Source organism: Mya arenaria, chromosome 10 (genome assembly GCF_026914265.1).
Source record: "Mya arenaria isolate MELC-2E11 chromosome 10, ASM2691426v1".
Taxonomy (NCBI): domain Eukaryota; kingdom Metazoa; phylum Mollusca; class Bivalvia; order Myida; family Myidae; genus Mya; species Mya arenaria.
Window position 1 is genome coordinate 29736871 of NC_069131.1, and position 26375 is coordinate 29763245.

The 26375-nt window shown below is 33.3% G+C and overlaps 1 long non-coding RNA gene and 1 pseudogene across 1 annotated transcript; both read right to left on the minus strand.

Moving 5' to 3' along the window:
- The window catches only part of LOC128204562 (receptor-type tyrosine-protein phosphatase kappa-like), a 37531-nt pseudogene extending 16115 nt beyond the window's left edge, over nt 1–21416 (minus strand).
- Nucleotides 1995–15924, minus strand: LOC128206471 (uncharacterized). The gene is made up of 4 exons (XR_008256481.1): nt 15742–15924; nt 9337–9410; nt 4060–4181; nt 1995–3647 (listed from the first exon to the last, which is right to left on the minus strand). It is a non-coding gene; the product is annotated as an uncharacterized LOC128206471 (long non-coding RNA).
- Nucleotides 21417–26375: the final 4959 nt, after the last annotated feature.

Consider the following 26375-nt stretch of genomic DNA (forward strand, 5'->3'; position numbering starts at 1 on the left):
CTCATATTCAGCATTCCATTGTGAATAAACACTTTGTGTATCTTTCACCTTAGAGGTAGGGACATGGGTCTTGCACACGACACATTGTCTTGGTATGTTGAAAACATATGGCATTTTCATTTTAAAATCTGTCCATATAAGAGAAAGTCACAGCGCGGACACGACAGCCTATAATTTCCTTCAGGTTGCCATGGCAACCAGAGTTCTGCAAGGAATTAATTTTTTTTAACAATTTTGAAAAAGCACCAACCAAGGATCATTCTTGGTTTCATCAAAATTGCCCAAGCAGTTTAGGAGAAGATGATTGTAACCAATTGTTGACACTTTTCCTTTAGGTTGCCATGTCAACCAGAGTTCTAAATGGAATTAATTTCTTTGAACAATTTTGAAAAAGCACCAACCAAGGATCATTCCTATGAAGTTTCATCAAAATTGTCAAAGCGGTTTAGGAGAAGAAGATGATTATAACCAATTGTTGACATTTTCCTTTAGGTTGCCATGGCAACCGGGCCAAACAAAATTATGTGAACAAATTTAAGAGAGGTCCATGCAAGGACACTTCAAACCAAATTTGCTGAAGATCTATCAAGGGGTTCATGCGAAGAAAATGTTATGTTTTTTTACTAATTTTAGCTCTGGTGGCCCTTAAAAGGGGCCAAACAAAATTATTTGAAAAGACCTGACAGAGGCCCATGCTAGGATGCTTCAGACTTGAAGATCCATCAAGCAGTTAATAAGATCAAGTTGTTTAAAGGTTTTTCTATTTTTTGCTCTGGTGACCCCTAAAAGGGGCCAAACAAAACCATTTGAACAAAGTTGAGAAAGGACCATGTAAGGATGCTACATATCAAGTATGGAGTCATTCTGACCTTTACTTTCAGAGGAAAAGATGTTCAGTGACAAGACAATGTAAAAACAAATGACCCCTGAGCAAGGCCAATTTGACCCCGGGACAATAATTTGAATACCTTTGGTGTAGGTCCACTAGGTAACACTATATACCAAATATGAAAGCTCTAGGTCTTATATTTTGGAGAAGAGGATTTTTAAAGTTTTATTATATAAGACTATATAAAAACAAATAACTTTCAGGGCGGGGCCAATTTTGACCCTGTGGCAATAATTTGAACAACTTTGATAGAGGTCCACAAGATGATGTTGTATACCAAATATCTATTCTCCTGGCCTTACGGTTCTGGAGAAGAATATTTTTAAAGATTTACTATATAACACTACGTAAAAACAAGGACCCCCTAGGCTGGGTCAATTTTGACCCTGTGGCAATAATTTGAACAAATCTGGTAGAGGTCCACTAGATGATGCTGTATACCAAATATCTGGGCCTTACAGTTTCGGAGAAGATTTTTAAAGATTTACTATATAACACTATGTAATGAAACTAGTGACCCCTGGGGCGGGGCCATTTTTGACCCCAGGAGAATTTTCAAGGTTCTAGGCCTTGTGGTTTTTGAGAAGAAGATTTTTAAAGTTTTCCCTATATAAGTCTATGTAAAACAAGTGACCCCCGGGGCAGGGCCATTTTTGACCCCAGGGGGATAGTTTTAACAATTTTGGTAGAGGACCACTAGATGATGCTATATACCAAATATTAAGGCTCTAGGCCTTGTGGTTTTGAAAAATAAGATTTTTAAAGTTTTTCCTTTCCGTTGCCATGGCAACCAGAGTTCTGCATGGAATTCCATTCTTTGAACAATTTTCAAAGGGGACCACCCAAGGAACATTCCTGTAAAGTTTGGAAGAAATTGGCTAAGCGGTTTATGAGGAGATGTCGTTTAAAGTAAAAGTTTACGGACGGACGGACGACAGACGGACGCCGGACAAATTGTGATCACAAAAACATTTACTTATTAATTATTATAGCACTGCGCATAGTAATATACTTTTCATTTTTTCATTCCCCCCCCTTCCCCCCCCCCCCCCCCTGGGAATATATGGCATACACAAACCAAACTTATACTCTCAATTGTTTCAAATGAACATTATTATTTATTAACTATTTTGATTCAATTAGCATTCACATTTAGTCAAGTCACCATGATTTGCATTTGAATTTTTGCTATTTGTAACATTAGACATACCTTATATACTTCATTTGTACCAAAATTAAACAAATAACGATCTGTATTATAAGATAGCACAATTTGAAAAAAAGAAAAAAAACAACTTTTATTACTTAATTAATTGCTTAAACAATAAACATACATTTTTCCATCCTTTTTTATGAAATTCAAAAGCCATTGCATTACTCTTCATATTGACAAACAAGAAATAAAAATAGTTCATGTATGTAATCATCTATTTTATTTAATTTAAACAATCATTTGATATCATTATAATTTAGTTCTTACAAATCATGTAAGTAATTTCACTTTCAATAAATTGAGAGTTAATAAACAGTCACATGACAAATTCCTTTTATTGGATCTTCAATGTCAGATGGAAAGCTATTATTAAGGACCCAAGTGATGTTTGTTCCTGCATCTGAACTGCCTAATTGCAGCCAATTTTGCATTGAATGTTACATATTTGGGTTAATTAAGGGCTATAATCCCTGTCCCGACAATTTTGAAGATAGAACTTAACAAAGTTATTGACTGGCTAAAAGAAAAATATAAATTGAGGAATATAGGCAATGTAATCTTTACAGATATACAAAAATGATTCGCAGATACATATTTAGACTTATCGACATTTTACTTAATATCAAAAGGTTCTTACAAATTATTTATAATATTATTCTTCATATACATACACATTATTTAGTAAACAGTACTGTTTCAACAATTCAAACAAATACATAGTTACAAATGAAATGTTGCTGTATTATGGCAAACACTTGGTGTTCTATCAGTACTTTAACTGAACTGGAACCTCAGATCAACCCATAAAGAAATGGAGTCTAGTAACTTCCCACTCGCCTGCCTCTTGGAACAACTGGGCCATGATTTTACCAGTTACCAGTAAGTGTTCTTTTAGACCATCATGTTGGTCAAAAATGTAATCAGACAAATCAAGACTGTCCGTAACTGGAAATCGGACCTGTTTCAATACATAGGCCACACTTTTTTTATCCAACTCCTTCCAAATGATGGGTAGTGACATGGACATTCCTCAATCTAACTTCTGCAGTGACTTCATTCATTCCTTTAGTCAAATACGGACAGTGTGAGCTGTTGAGATAGACAGCTCCTGTGACATCACATTTTATTGTGAAGAATGTCCAGCATAGATGGCTTGTCATCTAATGTAGCTAATATGTCCGCCCGGTCAGCTCAATCGGTAGAGCGTTGGACTCTGAATTGGACATCCCGGGTTCGATTCCCGGGCGGACCAGGTGACCTCTGTTGTGATTGGTTATGAAATCCTTTCTACGACCATTCGCACTGTACCACTGCACCTGGCATGTACAGAAGCTGTCAGTTCCTTGCAGAGGTGAAGGCACCTAGTACTGGTTCTGCCCAGGATAGGTGTGGGTGGTTGAACTGTCACTCTGGGACCCTTCAATGTGCTCACGCCGGGACCCGAAGTATAAACTACTAACACCACCACCTGGCAGCCTGCTCTGAAGCTTGTCCATAGCCCCATATGTGTGGCCAGTCATCCATTATCCCCATTTTAATGATAATCTGAAAATAATCCCTTTAAACATTTATATGCATATTTATTATATCATATCCGCTTCTATACACTTATCTTCTCTAGGATGTTCAAACAGGCTTGATGTGACAATACAAAATGTGAAGACAAATCAACAGTGAGATACAACAAGTATATTGAATTTTCAGTCTGATTTAAAATGATTTGTAATATAAACAGGACAGGTGAAACTTCCTATTCGACAAATATCTTTTTTTATTGTCATTTCCAAGCATTTTTTATGATAAGATTATTTAATATTTCACAACTTAAATACTATCAGGAAGTCATAAGATTAACCATCTATATATATATAATAAATCATATATATATATATATACTTAATATATAAAAACAAGTCATTATACAATTGATATACACAAATTAAAAAGGTATTTATACTTCTGAAACACTGTTGCACAAGCCACTGGGCACAAAGAGGTTGATGAAGGTTTTCCTGATGCCCTTTGAGGTTTCCCACAATAATGAGAAAGATGACCTCTGAGAGAGATGGTGGTTATTTCCTGAAACATTAAATTTATACATGTTGTATATAATTTAAAAAAAGGACACTTGACAATATACAGAATGCTGTACATAAAATTCATAAGTCCTATAAATAAATGCTTTTGAAAAATTCCAGAACATATAAACAGCAAAACCCAAAACCTCTTGATTTTGTTCTCAATTGGCCAACAGAGGAAGTATTTTTTTTTTCAAGAATCCATGAAAACCAGTGATATAAAACTGCTGACAAAAAATTAGATCATGCATTTTTCTTTAACTGTTAGTAATAGTTTAACCCACAAAACATTGGCTTTCAAACGAAAATATGCAAATCTGCGATATGATCTATGTCAGCAGTCTTTTATCATTGGTTTGCAGATACTATTAAACCCAAAAATTTGCTCTTTCCAAGACAAAAAAAAATAAAAAAGTTGTAAAAACGGTAAATTTGTGAGAGTGCATGCAGCTTTAATAATAATTAATATATTCTTGTAATGAAGCTGTTATGTGCTAAAAATAGAACCCAATGAAAAATAAGCATATCCTAATAAGCCTAGCTTTAATATTATGAAGTATTTACTGAATCAAATAGACATATATAGGCAAGTGACTGAAAAGCTACCATAATTAAAGCTGCACTATCACAGATTAAACATTTCGACAACTTTTTAATTTTTGTCTTGGAACAAGCCAATTTTCGCTACAATCCATGGAAACCAGTTAATAAGACTGCTGACAAAAAATTAGATCGCGGATTTTTATATTTAAGTGCATAAATTGATGTTTTATGCATTTTTCTTAAACCGTTAGTAAGGTTTTAAGCTCTAAAACATTTTCGAAAATATGAAAATCTAAGATCTGTTTTTTTATCAACAATCTTACATCAATGGGTTGCAGATATTTACGCAAAAATTTGCTCTTTCCAAGACAAAAATAAAAAAGTTGTAAAAATGGTAAATCTGTGAGAATGCAGCGTTACGAGTATTTTTTAAACTTATAATGAAAGGGGACAAAACACGTCCAACCCATTTAGACAGGGTTGACAAAACAACCCAGATCATTTTGACATGGTGGACAAAATAACCAGGAAAATATTGGCAGTTCAAAAAGTTAAGACCCCCCTCCCATCCTACCAACACTTGAAAGATTAAAACTAATTGGCCATTATCAAGATGTGTTTTATTACCCCCAATAAACACCCTTTTTCACTTAATTTATTAGGTTTAGAAATGTTACTATGGAGATCTTTATCACAGCATAAGGAAGACACAGTGACTTTAATCATAAGGATTTGCTACAAAGCTACAGTACAATATTAAGTTCAGCATTATGATAATCCTTACTTCAAAACACTCTTCATAAAAAGGTGTTCAAGGCCAAAATCTAATATTCATATTCATTACAGGCTGCTTTGCATGACAATTATTAATTTCAGATATTTGCTTTAAGCAATTTATTTTTAATTATAAAAACACTTTCTCATAGTTTTCAGTTTTCATCTTCTTTTTGATATTGACATGTTAATATTAAAGCGGCCTCATGTGTTTTTAATATTTATGTTAGTCTTATATTAAAGCTGCAACCTCACAGATTGAACGTTTTGACAACTTTTTTAAAAAAAAATGTCTTCGAACAAGCGAATTTTTGCGTAAATATCTGCAAACCAGCGATAAAAGACTGCTGACAAAATATCAGATTGCAGCTTTTCATACTTCCATCCAAAATTGATGTTTTATGCATTTTTCTTAAACTGTTAGTAGCAGTTTAAGCTGTAAAACATTAAATTTGGAATGGAAATATCAAAATCTGAAATCTAATCTTTAGTCAGCAGTCTTTTATTACATAAGCAGGTATTTACGCAAAGAAATTCTAATACATAAAGCTTAAACAAAAAATAAAAAAGTTGGAAATCAATACATACACAAGTTGACTAACATATATTTTGAATAATAAACCTTAAATTACTTTCCAAAGAATGCATTTAAGAAAAAGTTACTTACTGAAAACAAGCCTGTAACGATGCATGTATTTTAAAGTGAAAACGCATATATATTATGTATTTTAAAAATGTAATCCTTTATACTTTTTACTCTTTCTGTTTTTAAAAAGGATGTAACCCTAACCGAATCATTTTATTTTTGGCCCTACTATAACACAATCAAGAATTTAGCTCCACATTCCAGAATGCAGGGCTTAAATTGTGTTATCATTTTGATCACTGACATGACATCATTGACAAAATAAGGATTCAAAAATCTTTGTTTCCGCCCAACTGACCCTATTTTCATCCTTCTGATCCTTTGTTGTTTTTGGTGTTTTGATCAATATGTGCTTTTTTAGTAAAGACCTTAATAATTCCCTGATATAGGTCAGTTTGCCAAAGAAACATGGTCCTAAAAAAAAAAACAGTTACCGTATGCCTACCTTTTTTGATATTTAAATGGAAACTATGAATACTTTTTTTTGGCCTAAGCAACAATTTTTGTTTGAAGCCAGATGTGCATACTGTGTATTTTTTTACTTAATTACATTGTATTGTCTGCGAATTACCAATATCAATCCATTGTCCTATTTAACAGGATAATGGTTTTGATATTGGTCCCATGTATTATCATTATAAAAAGTGTAGGAATTTTATTCAAGACCATTTGCAAGATGTGTCATGTTTGGTGTCAATATTATGCTTGAATTATCATATTTTATATTTCTCATTGTTAGATATTTAATTTGTATAAAAAAATGAGCAATAATAAAACCTCCAAAGTTTTTTCCTCAGTTGGTAAAAATTACACCTGTTGTTGGGTTAATAAAAGTCTGCTTGCCTATGGCTCCATTATGGCTTGACCCTGTCACACCCCCTAGTGTGACTGATACATATTTGTGAGGCCAAAGGGGGATCTATCTTCATTGAATGTCAGTATTTATTTTAGCTCCACCCCTTTTACTTGACCTGGCATCGCCCCTTTCACTGAACCTGACATCTGATTGGCTGAATGAATATGCCTTTTAAAGGTTTCCTTATGACTGACAGCCCCCACCCCCCACAGAGAAAGACTGGTCATTTGAGACAATCACTATCATATTTTGAAAAGGCGGCTATATGCATGACTATGAATTGGCTTGTAATTGATTTAAGATAATGATCATTATCTGCAGTTATGCACTTAAATTCATAAAAAATTCATGTTCCTTATACTATGAAAATTTTGGAAGAAATACATGACTGTCAATTTAGAATTGAACTTAATTTCCATGTAAATATCCTTAAATTGTATAACATGTCGAAGGCAAAATGTAGATTTTCACAGACTGATACAAAAATTTTGCTAAAAGGCATGTTCATTTTTTCAAGATAATGACATTAATAGAAGGTTTCTACTTTGTGTAAGGTTTTCTGAATTTAAACATTTTTTTTTGTCTTCAAGTCTCTTAACATTACCAAATAAAAAGAACTGTCCTCCAGTTTGTATTATGTAGAATAAGATGTAATTTGGAAGTAACTGTAATTTTTTACAAAGATGGTTTAACCAAAACTTAATGAAAATCCCACATTGATTTCGTGCATTTATATATATATATATATATATATAATATATATATATATATATATATATATATATATATATATATATATATATATATTAATACATATAGCCCGGAATAGTTGTAGCCCGGAATTATAGCTATTCTAGTTTTTCCGACCTAATCCTCCGGTACAAACAAAATTAAACCGTTGTAATATACACACATTACTTCGGAAACAATAGAGTCATTGGACTGTCAATAGCTCGAAATTCACCTTTTATTTGTTACTTCCGGGCTATATCTATTAACATAACAGGGTTTTCCCATGCTGGTACAAATAAAAGGCGAATTTCGAGCTATTGAAATTCGTGTAACAGTCCAATGACTCTATTGTTTCCTACGTATAATTCTGGGCTACAACTATTAAGAGCATATACTATCACACTCATCTGATATATTGGGGATTAAATTTATGTACCAGTACATTATCTTACAGAATGATAGTGATAGTCATTATCAAATTGTTATCCTGATTAATAAGTAAGTTGTTGAGTGAAAACTATTTTTAAATTGAGACAATAAGGTGGATGACATGTTAAGTTATTGAAAGCTTTGAAGATTTTATACAAAAGTTATAAGTTGTCTCAATTTATGATTTCGAAAACCATTAAATTGGCAGGCCTAAGCATCATGAGCCACTCACAGACTTTGATGGAATTGGTAAAAGACAAAAAATAAATATTTACTTTCTTAGTGTTGCAATGCAAAAGATACTAGGCCTACTTTCTATCGAGTAAAACATTCTTAATATATAAAGCTTTTTTCCATTTGCCAAATAATGGAAAATTATTTGAACTTGATTTTGAAAAATAATTATTTTTTATCCTGACTATATAATCATTTAGTCTTTAAAACAGACTCTCTTCCTTTTAAACTCTAAAATATCTTTAAAAATAAAATAAAATACATTTAAACCCATTAAGATTTAATTAATTATTTAAACAGGCCAGTCTGCACTGCCTTTTCAGTAAGGATTTTAGTCAAAATCATATCTTCGTAAGAACAAGACAGTACACCATAGGTAATTATGACCCCCCCCCCCCCCCAATAATTATGCATATTATGCATATTTGTATACATGTATTAGCTAGACATTATACAACGATAAGTGTATTGTATATATTAGTGAGCAAATAAATGCATTAATAAATAAATAAATACAGATTTATACTGGTAAATAGATTTATAAATATAAATATTTTAGGAAAGATAAACATTAGATAAAAAATATTATCAAAGCCTTTTTAGCCATATTGTATTGGCTGGTGGGGTTACTCAAAATTACCGTGCATGGTCCGCTTACAACCAATTAAATATTTTCAATAGCTCTGGGAATGATTCATACAATCTTTGATATGATGTCAGTTATTTTACATGGCATGGCTTGACTTGATCATTATAAATTTTATATTATATGACTTGCACAATTCACATGACTTTTCATATATATCCTTTAAGTTGTGTGTGATAATAGATCTTTGATCTAAATTTGTGATTCAAAACTTAAAGATACATATATATATATATTTACTGCTTCGGAATCACACTTTACACACAAGACATGTTAAAATAGATTATTGTACTCACTGTTTTTTAATTTAAGTTTATTCATCAAACTCTGTCACTCTAGCTGTCTCTGTATTATCAGCATCACACATCAACTAAAAAAAAATAACAATAAGAATTATAACAAGAAAGGTTCAAGTAGTTAAAAAATATATGGGCTGTCATTGGACATATAATATAACAATTTACCATGATTCCATGAAATATTTTTACAAACTAGCAAACCTGAACTCTTTAGTAATTTTTTACATCTTTGTGAGATTTTGCATAAAGCATCTATCTAATTCTTTGTTAATTTACCACATTAAAATTAAAATATATTGATTAACTGTACTTTTATTTATTTTATAAATATCTTATATGTTGTGCACCAGTCAATTGTAACCCTGGCGCCCCCAGGTCCAGGGAATAGCGGGGACTTTGACTTTCGGTCCAGCCAACCCTGGGTCTAATCCCCTCCCCTGCGGGAACGAACTGATGGTAAAACCCCGGCCAAATGCCCCTGCACACCAGAGACTCTATATAAGGCCCAATCTCGGCTAAATTTGGCTCAAAGACAAAACCACTGCGGTCACCCGGCCCTGCGTGGCCACATAGAAAGTAAAAACACGGCCAATTCCCGACTATTCCCAGTATACCCCCGGACCGGGGGGGGGGGGCGTGGTTAGTAACCGTTACAATTGACTGGTGCATTGGTACAATTGACTGGTGCATTGGTTATAATAACTGAGAGGCCTCAAAGATGCTCACATGACTGTGACCTTTTAGCAGATTAGAACAAAGAAAGGATTTTTAAGAAATATACTCAATGAAACAGAGTAAAACTTTATTCAGGGGCTATACACCGTATGATGAAATAGCGAAAGAAGAGAAAATTGTCGAAAACTGACATGAATTTGGTATCAATGTGTACAATGCATTGAAACTAACTAACTGAAGTACCACATAGTTTACAATTAATTGATTTTTCACATTTTTTTTCCATAAAAAAGATTACTAGGTGGGTATACCTAGTATAATTAATTTTTATGTGTGATTGGCTAGTCGATGTTATCACTTAATGTTACCAAGCTAGGTATATATTAAATCAAATAAATAAATGTAAACTTTCATAGCAGTGGATACAACACTGGACTGCAATTTTGGCGACCACAGTTTGAACCCGGTCTCTGTTATTTTTTCTTTACATTTTGATATTTTTTTACCAATTATGATATCAAAAGGATAAACATTTTATTGAATAATTGTCCTGTATACTGGGACTGAACCTACTGTTTGTATAGTCCATTGGTTAAAGAAAATAGATTAAAAAAGAGAAAAAAATAATTGTAAAGTGTGTGTTTAAGGTAGCACTACCCTAATGAAAACCTCCACTTGAAATGCTTCATTTTAATGTTTTATCCTTTATTGTTAAGCACATACCTACACATCTTTTGTGGGTTCATGTGAGCAGTTCAACTTCAAAGCAACCCAGAAGCTGACATACATGCCATATCCCCCGGAGGGGGAAAAATCCCCCGGAATTTCGACCCATCCCCCGGTCTCCCGGAGGGGGATGAAAATCCCCCGAAATTAAAAAAAGTGTGTTTAAAATTACGCAAAATTATCACAGGGTTTAATTATATATGCCTGTTTGCAGTTATAATGCCCTTCTTGTCTTAATTGGATTATCAACTGATGGTGTGTTTTAACAACACCAATTGGGTGACACTTAATAAGTCAGCAGGGCACATTTCATGCATTGTTTTGATTGAAACTGTCAGAATTTGCATAAGAAATGTCAATTAGACTGGTCAGATAAAAGGACGATTTTCATTGGTTAAAACTATAGGTTTTATCCAATCAGAGAGGATGTAACAAATTAAAGTGTTTAAACATGTGTCATTGTCATCAAAATGATTTATGATTTAAAGGTGACAGTACATTATTTGGTAAAGAAAAGGATTAAAATAACTAATAGACAATGCTGTTCTTTGTTATGACCCACTAATATGTTTACATACATGACATGACCTTCATCTCAAATATCGGAAAATAACAGAACTTCCAGAAGAGAAACTGAAAGTAGACAATTCGGATGAAATGACTTTTATTTATTTTAATATTATGGTGGTGATGTTTTTTTATTTTTTGATGAATGCCAAAAGATGATATGTTTATGAACTTAAACAATAAATTATGCATTTGCTTTTTATCAGAAGCAAACAAATCTGACTATTTGGGAATTGAAATGAAAAATATTGATAAATCATTCCATTCTCTCTATTAGTCTGAAAGTCATCATTTATGATCATAATGAGCAGATTTTGTATCCAATTTTAGAGGAAGGTAAGCCCATTAAATTGTCTCTGAAACATATTTTTCTGTGAAGTATTCTATTTTGCAAGTGAGTGCTTTTATTATGCAATATGGCTGTGTCTCATTAAAATATAGATGAAGTGCTGGAAAAAGGGGTAGACAAGGTAAATTGGCACGTGTGTCATGCCCGTAATGCTACATGGCGATGATGAAAATTCTCTGGTATGTGACCCAAATCCCCTTAAATTCTGGACATAATCCCCTCGGGAGTCTTTCAAAATTATGGCAATTTGTTTTTTTGTACTTGCGTCTTAAAATACTTTGAAATTTTGTCAAATTAGACCTGCTAAAAAAAACCCCTGAATACTACCAAAATCCCCCTGAATTTTCAGACTTTTGAACATTAATCCCCCTGAATGGTCTCAAGAAAATATGGCATGTTTGGAAGCATCTTTTTATTTTCCATTTCATTAGCTTACATTTTTCAACAGTAGTTTTATTAGAAAATAGTTATTTTCTTATACCGAAGGTAAAACATACTGTTGTTTTTTTTTTGCATAATGTTCCTAAAAGTTTAAAGATATTTCATATTGATAAGGAACAGGTCATGAGTATTTTTTTAACTTGTTGATTTCGCTGTAAAATGACATTCACAAGCTAAATCTTAGTAGACCAAAGCAGGGTTAGACACTAACATTTTTCACAAGGTAGTCCCTCGGACTACTGGATCCCAAATCTGGGTAGTCCAGCAAAAACTATGGTAGTCCATAAAAATGCAAGCCTGCAACGGATTCCTTCAGTGTTTTGTGAGACTTAGCCTTCTTAGAACATTGTCAGTATAACCCTTTGATTGGTCATGATTTTTATCTGTTTCAATCTTAAAATTTCCACATTCTTCAAAACAATTTTTGGCCATTAAATTTAATTTTAAAACCAAAAAAAATGCTAAAAACTATGCTAAAATACCTCAGATTAAAAATCTAAAAACCATGCTAAAATACCCCATAATCTGTCACTTTCAGGAAAATGTTGCAATAAATCACTTGACACTAAAACACCTCGACTGAGATCGTTGCTAAGTTATGGCACAAATGACAGACATCCTACTGATAAACAATATTTGATTATTGGCATCCTACTATTCAGTATTCTTTGTTAATCTAAACAACATATCATATAATACTTAAAAAAACATGATGAAATAAATTCCGAAAGTGTTATTAATTATTTTTTGTATGGGAGTAAGATAACAATTAACATGACGCTGCCTGTCACTCAAACTAGCGTCCAAATTAGGCAGGGCTTATCAGTTGCCGTTGCTATCCGCCATGACCTCCGACAATCCTCACATATCAACAGTAGTGTAATTACGCTGTTATATATATTTAACACAAAGTATGTCTCATAATTGAGAGATAGTAAAGACAGTTTAAGAAATCCGAAATACTGACATTTTCCCTTTATGCCGCTAAAATTATAATTGATAACAAGGGACTGTTTAGTAGACTAATTCAATTCTCAAAATGTCTTAATGTAAACGTACATAATATACGTATATTTCCGTTTTAATAGCCTTAAAATAAGAAATATCATTATGAGAATTAGTGTACAATATTGATGATATATTGCGATTTAGTTTGATTTTGAAATTTGTCTCCTTATTGTGCGAAAAGTTTTAAAACCGAGGCATATACATTTGCATTTAAGTTTGTTTGACATATTAGTGAAAAAGACACCTAAATTTATGTGAGTTACATTTTTTTATTAAATTTAATTAAATATCTGATATATAGCTTAAGGTCACAAAAAGTATATACGTATAGATAAAACAAAATCATATTTTAAAATGACGCAAATCAAAGTAAAAACCTTTGCATGTATAATGACTATGGTCGTTTCAAAATTTCTATGCTTATTGTTAGAACAGTTTTGCATGTCATTTAAAACGGAAATTTATTCATTGAGAGAAACAATAAGGTAGTTATATAAATAATGATAATAATGCATTACACTTGTATAAAACAGGTGATTCTGAATCGAAAAAGGAACAAAAACAGCGAAATCCATTGAGTTTTGACAATGGATCTATACAAACATCTTTTTTTGTTGATTTTCGGATAGGAAATTAATACATGTTTTGTTTCCCTTTATTTGAGTTTTAAAATAGAGACTGTTATTGTACTGTAACAAAATTCCGATGTTATTTAGAAATAAATTATTTTAAAGTCTAGACATTTTTCTACCTGAATTATACATTGCATACAATTAATAATAATGAACTTATTTAATGTTATACTTGGTTTTATTGCTACGTTTTACCATGTTCCATGCATTTTTTATCTGATTGTCATTTATAACTTTTGTATTATTATCGTCTGCTTTTGGGTATTTGTCGGAGGTCATGTGACACTGTAGGTGTAGCCTTATCGCTATCGGCGTGGTGTTAATTGTTATTGGCCCTAGCTTCAATGTATAAAATGTTACATTTTGGCGCGAAAATTAAAGCACACAACTCTGTCATCGTCTGCACTTACACTGCATTATACCTGTTTTGGCAGTATGATTAATTTATCAGCTGTTCTTCTAAAAGCCAGTTTAAAAGATTGCATAAGCCAGACATAATATTCCTTCTGTTTGCTTTAAATAAACACCGACATTTGACAATACCCTAAACCATAATAATCATGACGTATTTTCAGAAAATCTAAAAATAGTTACAACCGTCAAGTGTTTATCTGCATCGTATCTTTCATTGTTTTTGACTGAAAATGCAAGGGATTTAGAAAATCTGCCACTTGGACCCAAATCTACCTTGCTGACATTTAAGCAGAGGTGCACATGTCTGACGATTAAAACACACCATAGAGTGTGAAAATGTTTTTTTCCCTTTCTAGATAAAGACATTCTACTGACTGGTTTAAACATTAATCGAAAGGCTATACGAAATGCGCGCGGAATTCGGTTAACAGTCCATGTTGTCCGGAACTGCCTGGCCATCTTCGGCAAGCTTTACAATGAGTGTTTACCGGTGATAATCGGCTTCTTGACATCACGTTTTACGCAAGTTTAAGCGTAATAAAGATTTTATGCTCAATTAACTGATGTGATATTTACTTTCTTCTAGTAGTCCGACGGACTATTGACTTAAAATGTCTTGTAGTCCGACCATAAATCTGGTAGTCTCGGACTACCGGACTACTGTTAGTGTCGAACCCTGCCAAAGAATTGTACGTTTACGGATTTTTGTATCTTTTTTGATATGGCAAATCCTTCACATACAAATTGTTTAGTATCAAAAGTGGGTAGTTATTCCGATCGGGATTCTGGGTTAAAGCATTTAATATCTCAAAAATATCATAAAACAAGAAATATTACCAGATTATGTAATTTTATATCAGTTCCATACATAAAAATGTCATATCCTATGAATAATTATGAGTTTGACGTTTATTTTTCATTTCTTGCTGTCAAAACATAGCGATATATACATGAAGGGCACCTGCAAGGCTTCAGGGCACAATTTTTAAACAATTGGAACATTTCGGCCATGGCTGAGTTGTTACGATTGTATTTTCGAGGTCTATCTAGAAGCTTGTCAGTGGTGGCCGAGTTATTACGATTGGGTCGAGTTGTTCCGCTTGGCATAATTGTTGTCTGTGTCAGTCAACTTTTGTTTTATTGGAAAGGTAAATAATGTGTTTTAATGCAAAATAACTTTTCACTTACATGGTAAAGTATGAATATAAACCTTTATGATCAACTTAAACCATAAAATACTTCACTTAATACAATTTCAATATTTTTCAAAACACCCCCGGTTTTTGCACAAACCCGTTTAGACGTTACTGGCTAAGGTCACAAATCCGAACACTTTCTGATGTTTTTTACCACTTTGCATGGTTACAATTGACTGGTGCAACCACTGGGACACCATTTTTTATTATTTTGATATTTCTTAAAATACTCGTTGACGGCTATTTAGGCAGAGTAGCCCCACTCCTTGTCGAAGTGTGGATAAGAAGAGGACTGTTTCAAGTGAACGTTCTTAACGAGATGTCCTACTTATTGACTGTTTATATATTCAAAAATCAAGACAAAAAATTAAATGGAAAAAAATAAATGACTTACCAATGGGTGTTTGAGATATCCATTTGGCACCACTTTAGTGCCATTCATCGCTCTTCAAAGCTCCATAAAACAAAATCATTCGTCTAACACATTCCCGACATCTTAACACAGATGGTATTGATTACTGTGACATGTTGGTGTTAAACCGGTTTGAAGGTGCATTCACTCGAGTAATAAAGTCAAAGATGCACTCTTAAGTACTGCCAGATAAGGTTTACCACAATTAATAATGTTGTTTCAATATTCCTAAAAGAATGAATAAATGTCGAAAACAATGGTTCTTATGACGGATATCGAGTTAAATTTGAAAGAAATGAGCATTACACACGGTATTTCTACCTTATGAGACTATAGTAGACCACAATAAATCTTTTAGCATTTACCAATCATTAAATATTTTTTGCGCTTTCTGCTATTAAAAACACGGTTACAATCTTGTTATCAGTAATAAATATTTTCAATAAATGCATTATTTAGTATGTAGTTAAAGGTTTATCAGTCACAATTGATGTTTGTTATATATGTGTATGTATTGATTTTGAATAACAGTGTCACTAAACAAAAAATAAACAAATTTACGCAATTTCACAACCTTTTTTCCAGTTCTTCTGGATTACCCTGTATCCCCTGCCTCGAAACGAAAAGTTAACTTGGACGACATCGGTACGTTGTGGTTGTGGGGGGGGGGGTCACCCCCCCCCTTCTGGCCACTAGTGCAATTGCAAAATTAATTTTGATGCGTGAGGGATATACTTAAGCGACGATGTTAACCATTGCTTCAATATTTATGCATGCATATATGTACTTGTTGGCAGTTTGGGTGCCTCATTTCTACATCAAAAATGCTCAACCAGGTATGAGTTTATTGTATAAGTTATAGCTCGTAGTTTGTAAAATGTGGTTCTTTAGCAAATTTGTTTTAAATACGAAATAAAAGGTGTTGCTTCCAAGGTATGCATGATCAAAATATCCATAAATTATGTATGAGTCCCTTTTGCTGAGTGGTTAAATGCTATTTATTTGTCCATGACGTAAAAAGCGTAGGTTCACCCCTGATTAAAACAAGACTTTATTTTCATACTTTCATTGTATTTTGTTCTGCAATTTCAGTATCAAAGAGTTAACTAATTATTTCAGACACATTACCTGGAAAATGATTATTTGGTGCCAATGAGGTACGAGTCCCTTTAAGAATGACAAAGTGTTTTTAAATCAGCTAGATAACAAGTTCATTTTTTCCACATATACAAGATGATCTACAAGTAATCATCATATGTGTATTTTTGCTTCACTACTATCTTGTAGGATGACTGGCTTATATACTACTACCGGGTATGTAGTAAAGTGACAACATGGCATTAGATACCAATTAATAGCGTTTATTTTGTAATGCAAAATTCACCAGCATTACATGTTTGTACAGTTCGATATTTTTTTCTAAAACATATACTAGTAATACTGTTTGAGGAAGGCATTGGCACATGATGCATGTTAACATTCTAAAATGCCTTGCAGCATTTTTAATGGTGTTTAGCTTGGACCAGCTCAAAACCAAATAATAGGGGTTGGAAAGTCTTTGGTTTAGGAGTTAAAAAGTCTTTAATATGGTTATTAAAATAATTCAACTAGGGGTTGAAAAGTCTTTGTTATAGGAGTTAAAAAGTCCAAACAGGTAGGGGTTGAAAAGTCTTTGAAATAGGGGTTTAAAAGTCTAAGGGTTGAAAACTGAAAAGTGTTCTTTTTTAGAAGGGTTAAAAAGCCTCTTGGGGTTGAAAGGTCCTGCTCCCCTGCAGAACAGTGTGTATGAAATGAACTATTATCTTAGGTAAAACATTTCATATGGATTTCCATCAATTAATTACATCTTCATTAAAAATCAAGAAAATGGTACATTTTCTGTGTAAAGGTACTGACAACCGAAATAACATTTTCAAGCGTAAAAGTGAGTATAGCTTTGAAAAAATGAATAAGTTCTTAGTCGTTTGTAACCACAACTTAATCGATTAAAAATGGCGTCTGAGGAGATGAAACTAGTGTAAAGATATTTAAAAAATGGAATTTGTGTCACTGGTTGAGTAAGAATACTTCAGGTAATTTTTGATATGATTTATTGCATTCAAATTCATTAAAAGATGCTTAAATCTTATCGCTAAGATATCAGCACAGAAGTATTAGCTTGGAATTGGATGGATACAATGTCAGGACACAGGTAAACAATAAAACAAAACTTCAAATATATTCCTAAATAAATAAATAGGTGTTCTTTTAAGAGATTTAGGAAAGTTGAAATATTTTCCCATTAAAATTTATTGCCAGAACCTCCAATTGGATTAAGCCCATTGCCAATGTTACCAATTGGAAGATTCCAATGGGACAATGTTCCAATTGGAGTTTTCCAATTTCCTGACTTTTCCCATATTGAATTGTGGGAAATATCCAATTGGAAAAAATGGTCGACGGGATTTTTTTTTACAAAAAATGATAAAAAGTACTATAAACGCACTTTTTCTAGATAACATTATAACCATTAATGATAATGATTGTTATTAATCACTAATTCCTTTTTTGAAAATGTGGGAGAATTTTCCAACAAAAAATGTTGGGCTGATTTTCCAATTGGAAAAACCATTTTTCCAATGGGAAGGCCATTTTCCAATGGGACTCCCATTGGAAAAGTTGACTTTAAATGCCAAAAAAACATATTTCTAAATTAAATTTCAGGAAACAAAAAATATCTCTTATTAGTATTACCTAACACATTTTAAAAATACAAAAATAAAAAACATTGGGTGAAAAATAAAAAAAATAAGTTTGCAAAAATTCCGGATTTGCAAACTTAATCCGGATGCTGTTATATGCCAAAAGACCCGTCCGGCATATTGTTAATTTGATCGCCTAACATATTGTTAGTTTGATATAACACAAGCCTTGCAGAAATATAAAATAACCTTCATTTAACTAATCGGATAACACTCTTACCAATTTCAAGATTTTCTTCTGAAACAATAGGAGTCCTTTCTTTGAAAGGCCTCTTCGGTGGTGGACTCTGGTAATTGGGGTTTTCTATGAAGGTAACACAGTGAAAATTGTCGGAATCTTCATTGGCGTTCTCTCTGTGGGATGCTCCTGAGAGAACGAATTAAGTGTCAATAATGATTTGTTCTCTTTACAGTTGATCAACATTCAACCGGTAATCGTAAATGACAAATAGGTATATTGTGATTGTAATACAGGTAAATTCATGTATTCAAAATGTCGTCTGCAAGATAACTTAGTGTTTATTTAACATTATAATTACAATAAAATTAGCCCTTATTTAAAACGTATTTTAAACTAACTTAACCAAATCCTAAAAGCTTCTTTACATTTTAACATTATTTGTTATAAGTACACAAGAAGAACATTACTGACAAATCAAAGAGCTCATACGTACTCCGTTTTTTCACCGTTGCGTACAGGGTGGAAAGGTTCTCAGGTTCTTTTTCAGGTGTTGTGTTTCTGTTGCTCATATTGACTGTTCTAATAAAAATACATTGGGATTAAATTTAAGTTTCAAGTTTACTATAAATTAAAATTAACTTAAAAGTATGATTACGCTTAAGTGAGACGTTTAATGTATTTTTCTTACCTTCTTCTAAGCAAAATCAGTCCAACAACCACAATGACAGCAAGAGATACAACGCCAACGCCAATTCCTCCACCAAGTGCTGCAGTTGACGACGACGTTTGTTTTTCCGTTTCTGTTTCAATGACTTAGGAGACAATAAGAGTAAAATAAAATATCAACAACACATGAAATAAATTTTAAATACTTTTGCATTAAAAACGTTCTGTTTTATTTACCAAAATTGTTATTAATAAATCAAATTTTAATGTAGACACGGTCATAAAAGTAAAGCCTGTTTTACCGTTCGGACAAAATATTCCCTTGAAGCCAGTGTCGCAGCCGTATAAACACATTCCTGTCTTTTCTGAACAGAGTGTTTTATTGTCATTAGGTGTACAATATCTTTCACACGTGTTTTCACATTGCTTTCCATACATATTTGAAATGCATCCATTTGTACAATTCCCAGTAATGTCACACATGGAATTTGTACAGTTAGTGCTACAATCCAGTCTACAATCAGGTCCATATTTTGTATTGTTCTTGCATTGTAAGCACGATCCATCTGCTTGATTGCAAGATAAGCATTTTGTATGACACACTTTTTCACAGGTTTCATTCCAGTATCCATGTGAGCAACCTTGAAGACATCTTCCCGAAGAGAAATCACATTCTTTTGCGACGCATTTTGAATTGCATTTTTCACACTGCCCATTTTTGTCAGGAAGATATTCACTTTTGCATGTTTTGCAATTAATGGCATCAAGAGTCTTTTCACAGGAAACACAACTATCAATGTTGCACAAGCAGCAATAATCATCATTTGCAAAATACGACGTATTTGTACATGCTTTGCAATCCTTCGAGTCTACGCAAATATCTGTTCTACATGTACACTGTCTTTGTGTGTTTGAATATCCAGGTTTGCATTCGGAACATTTACCGGATTGGTCACATGATAGACAGAATTCGGGACAAGGTATTTGACAGGATTTCCCAAAAAAACCGCTTTGGCAGGAAAAACAATTAGTCGCGTGTTCAAATGTATAACACGTCTTTGGACATATGTGCTCACACATTTGACCATATTGTCCGGGTTTACAAGCAGGACAATATCTAGCTGCTGATGTTGTGATAAAATTATCATTCTTGCAATGACAATATCCTGATTCAATTGCACAACTGTCATTTATGCAGCCTTTCCCACATCTGAGTTGACAGTAATCACCATAACGTCCAGGTATACAAAGCGTACAATTATGTTCAGAAGTACATGCTACACAGTTACTATTGCATTTTTCATTGCACATGTTTCCAAAGTAATTATCTGTACATGCGTCACATTTAACCCCTGCCCAACCGGATTTGCATGTGCAATGTCCGCCAAGTTGGTTGCATGAGCCAGTACAGCCTATGGAACACGTCTGTGAGCAGCCGTTACCATAGTATCCTGCGATACACTGGTCACATTTATAGCCAGAATAATATGTATTGCACTGGCAAATACCTTTCGTTAAATCACAATTACCGTGTATGCAGTCTGTACACTGATACTGACATATATTTCCAAATCGACCGTTTTGACAAGAATAACACTCGCTTAAACTAGTGCACGATGTACAGAAATAAGGACATTTAAAACAAGTTACTGAATCCTTGAAATACCCATCAATGCAACCAATGCAGTTATGGTAATTAGTACAAGTGCACCCAGAGTTTTTATAAAAACATTGGTGACACACTCCGTTATTTAAATAGTATCCAGGTTTGCAACTGATACATCCTTGCCGATAATCACAATGAACACAATTTGCATCACATTGATTAGTGCAAGATGTTCCATAATAACCCACGTAGCATGCTGTACATCCGCGCTGTTCATCACAGCTTGTACAATAATCTCCGCAGTAATTTTCGCATTTCGATCCATAAAACCCCTTATTACATTATGTACAACCACTCCGACGTTTACACCTTTTGCACTGACTGCCACATACCTAATAGCATAATCGTCCCCAGTATCCTTTTGCACAAGATCTGCATTGACCATCTGACTTCCAACAACCATTGCAATTTTTTCTACATTTGTTATTACATGTTTTACCCCAGTAATCACCTATGCAAGTGAGGCATCCTTTGATTTTGTCACATGAATCACAATTTGCTCCACACCAAAAATCGCAATTGTTTCCGTAGTAGCCTGTCATACACTTGCAATAATTGCCATTATTGCGTGCACATCGGACACAGTGAACATGCATTTTTGATCACATTATATCCATCCCGGCACCCAGAATAGCAGTAACCACTGCTATTACATTTATTGTAGTTAACGTTAGCGCAGCAACCACAACTCTGACACTCAATTAGAGTTTGTGCGCATTTTTCTTGAAAAAATGAAAAGAAAAATTAGTAACAATTCGTCAATCTGCGTTAAGGAGATGTCATTTCATATCTTAAGCGTGCTTGAGAAAATATGAAAATGCCAATCAATTGGCATCAATATCATCACCTAATTGATCAAAAGGTATTTCACAGTCTCATTAAAAAAATGAGAAGATCGCACTTAAGTTTATCGAACCTGCGAAAAAATGTGGAACAACAGGAGAACTACATACCTTGTGTTTGAACAGATATCAGACAAACAATCAACATGATGAAGTAACCATCCATGATTAGGATATAAATGAATGAAAGCACCTTGAACTCGATGTATCACCACTTATTTTACGGCTTTTTATTATTCTACAAGCAAAATAATACCCTAAAAATGTACTGCTTTTTTCTAAAAGGCATAACTTTTGTATGTTCAACGGATATCTACTTTTAAAGATAAATCACTTGTTCAATACTATTTAAAATAATCTAGCTACGAAAAAGACGGAAGTTAATTTAGATACAAATGCTGAAAACAGCCTCTCTCGAAAGTGGGGAAGTTTAATCAACTAATAAATCTTAAACTTTTTTCCTCAATGTGAAATACGAGATACGTCTTCCGTTTGGGTATTTCATTATATCTGTGGTTTTCTTTTCTTAACATATGGATTCATATTGAGGCAATCGACATAGCGATTGTTTTCTATCTCCGAAAATAATATTTAATTTTGTGCTTAAATATTCAATGCTCGTCAACTAATCAGCAATGTTTTTGTATTATTTGTATAATTTGACCAATAGCTTTCATAAAATGTCATTTGCATTCGAGTGGTGACAAACCCCAACTTGCTATTGTTAGTATACTGTTTGCTTGGAAAATACGGTTGATGTTAGTACATGGCTATGCTAGTAAATGATGAGTACTATAAGAAGACACTGGAGCGTTTAAAAAGTTTCAAGTTGTTTTATATCACTTGGCAGCGAGAAAGTAAAATGCGAACAGGAACAGAAATAAAGAGAGATACTAGAACCATAGGTTATGGGTGGTAGTTTGTAATATTATATTCCGTTTACAATGTTAAAATGTGCTCTTAAATAAAAGGCATTTGGAAATGCTGGATATTATTATCTTAACTATATTATGATTAAAAATGCACTTATATCATGCAGAAACAATGATATAGAGGATATTTGTTGGATTCAATGTAAGATCGTATTTTATTTCACGAGTGGTCACAGAAAAAATATTTTCACGAGTTGCGAAGCCTTTAGTGGAAATAGCATTTTTCCATGTCCACGAGTGAGATAAAATACGATCTTACACTGAAATCAACAAATTGACTTTTTATTGCATGCATTTATCGTGTTTGTTTTAATATATTTCCCCGGTGGAGTAAATTTTGTTTTAGGACATTCCCTTTCTGTGGCATTTTTGCGAAGGGAAGTAACTGCGGCATAACCGTTGTGCCAAGGTTAATCTTTTTCGCGCGAGCAGTCCGTCCACTATAAAAAGTTCCATACTTAATGTAAATGGTTGTTGCATTGAAATTACTTTGATATAAAACCATATAACCATAAAAACCCTATGATTTTTAACATTTATTAAAGCACAAACAAGTATTTAATCAAAAGCATTTCGAAAAAAAATATATATCGCGTTAAAAGACAATTGAATAAAACTGGAGCATGTGACTTTTCTTGTACATTCAAGAACGATTCAACATATTTGAATAAACAAATACTGTCGCTCTCAGAATCTGGATCTTACGCTTTTTTTCGGGGGGGGGGGATTCCTGCTGTTCAGCCGAGGAATGTTTTGTTGTTGAGATAGCGAATAAGTTTCATATCAGTTATAGTTAAATGTCACGTATACGGATTGACCAATGTGTCTTATTACTGGTCTACAGATGACATGTATACTCTGCTTGTTACATACATGTACTTTTTCGAGTCGAGGGAAGCAAATTTTATGAAAGATGAAAAAGAGTGACATGATCAAATGTTATCATTTCTCTCGAGCCAGAGTGAAATGATCAAGTTATTATTCACCAATAATTTTCTTTCTTTCACCGATATGCATGTTTTTTTTTAAATTATATTTCCATCTTTTTTGACTGTTATTAAGCAACTTATAAATAAAAGCAATCAAATTTAAAATACAACTTTCCTAAAACACACTAACCATAGCATACTTCAGCAAAATGGTAGATGCGTATTGCAAATCTTTTACGCACCACAGTTTACGCAAATTTCTTACCACACACGCCATCAAACCGGGCTTGTTTTGCCCTCAAACTGACTCGAAACATCCGATGTAAATGGGTTACGTCCAGGAAACAGAACAATGTGTACAAGAAGTGTTCCTTAGGGTTTAGCTGTACTGTGTATTTCACAACCGGACTTATTGATGTCATTAAAATGATCAAAATCAGGACGCTTTAATTAAAATAAAAAAGTTTATGTTTAAGACACATTCAGATTATTATTAATATACTGTTTGTATATGCCTTTTTAATGTGATGCAATTATTAAGTGAAACCTCAGTACACACCCTTTAACAAGAAAATTAGAGTTAAAGAGTATCGGTCATGTAAATATATTATTGTATAAATCATATCTGATTATTGTTGATTGTTTGTGTATACTACCTTATCATAAGTAAGTACACACACACAGTAAAGAATCATATTAAGTTCCTTAACAACATAGTTTGTTTGGTGGATATGCTACTGATTTAGCACGCATGGTTTCAATCCCAATTTTGATTGCTTCAAATTTCTAAGCAGTGTATCGCCCAACGGATCAAAAATTAAAATGGCAATGTTATCTGCTTGACGGTATATGGTAGATGTGCAATAACACCGAGTAAACATATGTTTGTAATAACACACAAAAAAACAACATTAAATGACAATGCGCTTAGGAAGTGCAAGCTGGTCCATAGCAACCACAATGTGCAGCATAATTTTCCGCTGCATTGAATTAACCCCTTCCTGTAAGTCATGGACAAAAATTTACTTATACTTTACCAGGAATATGGAAAAATTCCTGTTTTGAATTTCAAATGTCAAGATTATATGAATTGAAACGAGAGTTAATTGTCACATTCCCTATGACAAATGCTCCCAAATGGCACTGTAATGTTGGACTCCAATCATAAAAACATGGTAACACATCCATTATTTCAAAATTAAGAAACTTCATACACATGTATACATACATAACATTATTTATTCTATTCTAAAACAACCTTAATTAAGGATATACTAATTGTAATTTAAGCTTATAGCTTATAAAACAACACATAAGTCTGTGTCCTGTGTAGAACCAGAACTGGTCCATTTTCAGAGAACATGACAAAGTTCCCTTTGTGGGGTTCTGACCCATTATCTCGTGGGTGAGAGTAAGGCAAAACTACCACTGACCACTCTCACCTTCAAACTATTTTTAGTGGACAACTTACCTGAAAGGCCACATTTGAATCCAACTAACAACCTCTTGGGCGAGGGGCAGACAAACATACCACTAACCACTCTCACCCTAAAACTTCATTGACAACTTACCTGTAAAGCCCAACCTCGTGGTTGAGTGGCATACATATAACCACTGACCACTCTTAACCTTAAACTATACCTTATTGACAATTTAGCTGATAGGCCATATGGGTATCGCAACAACAACTTCATAGGTGAGGGGCAGACATACATACGACTGACAACTGTCACCCTCAAACTTTAATTCAAGGGCAACTTACCTTATAGGCCACATTAGGATCGAACCAACGACCTCCTAGGTGATGGGCATACATACATACCACTGACCATTCTCACTCTCAAACTACATTTGATAGACAACTTACCTTATTCCTGTCACATGGGGATACAACTAACCACCTGGTTGCAGGGCGGACATACATACCACTGACACTCAATAACTTTACTTCATGGACAACTTTGGAGATCCCCTCTTTCTTGTTTTTCCCATCTTCCTTCACTGCCTTCTTGGTGTCCGTTTTTTGGCCTTCATGGATTTAGTCTGTACTGCTTCTGTCGGTTGTTTTATGGCAATGTTCACACCCTTAGGATTTTCCTTTGCATATGCACATCTGTGGCCTCGGCTCTGGGCGAAAATATTGCAACCTGTCAGAATATATAAAACTGTTCAGTATAGCTTATTAATACTTATTTATTTCAACATCATCATCATCATCATCATCATCATCATTATCATCATCATCATCATTATCATCATCATCATCATCATCATCATCATCATCATCATCATCATCATCATCATCATCATCATCATCATCATCATCATCATCATCATCATCATCATCATCATCATCATCATCATCATCATCATCATCATCATCATCATCATCATCATCATCATCAATATACCAATCATCATCATCATCATCATCATCATCATCATCATCATCATCATCATCATGTTCGTAAACAAGTACTTCAAATAATCTGTAAAACGAATATACAAATAATAATAATATATATATTATTGATCAATGTGCAGACTAAATCAATACTAATGTTATCGTTTTTGATTGGTATTTTTAATTTCAGTTGTCAAGAAAATTTGCCATAAAATCTCATTAATTTCCATTTGCGATATGTTGAATGGATAAACT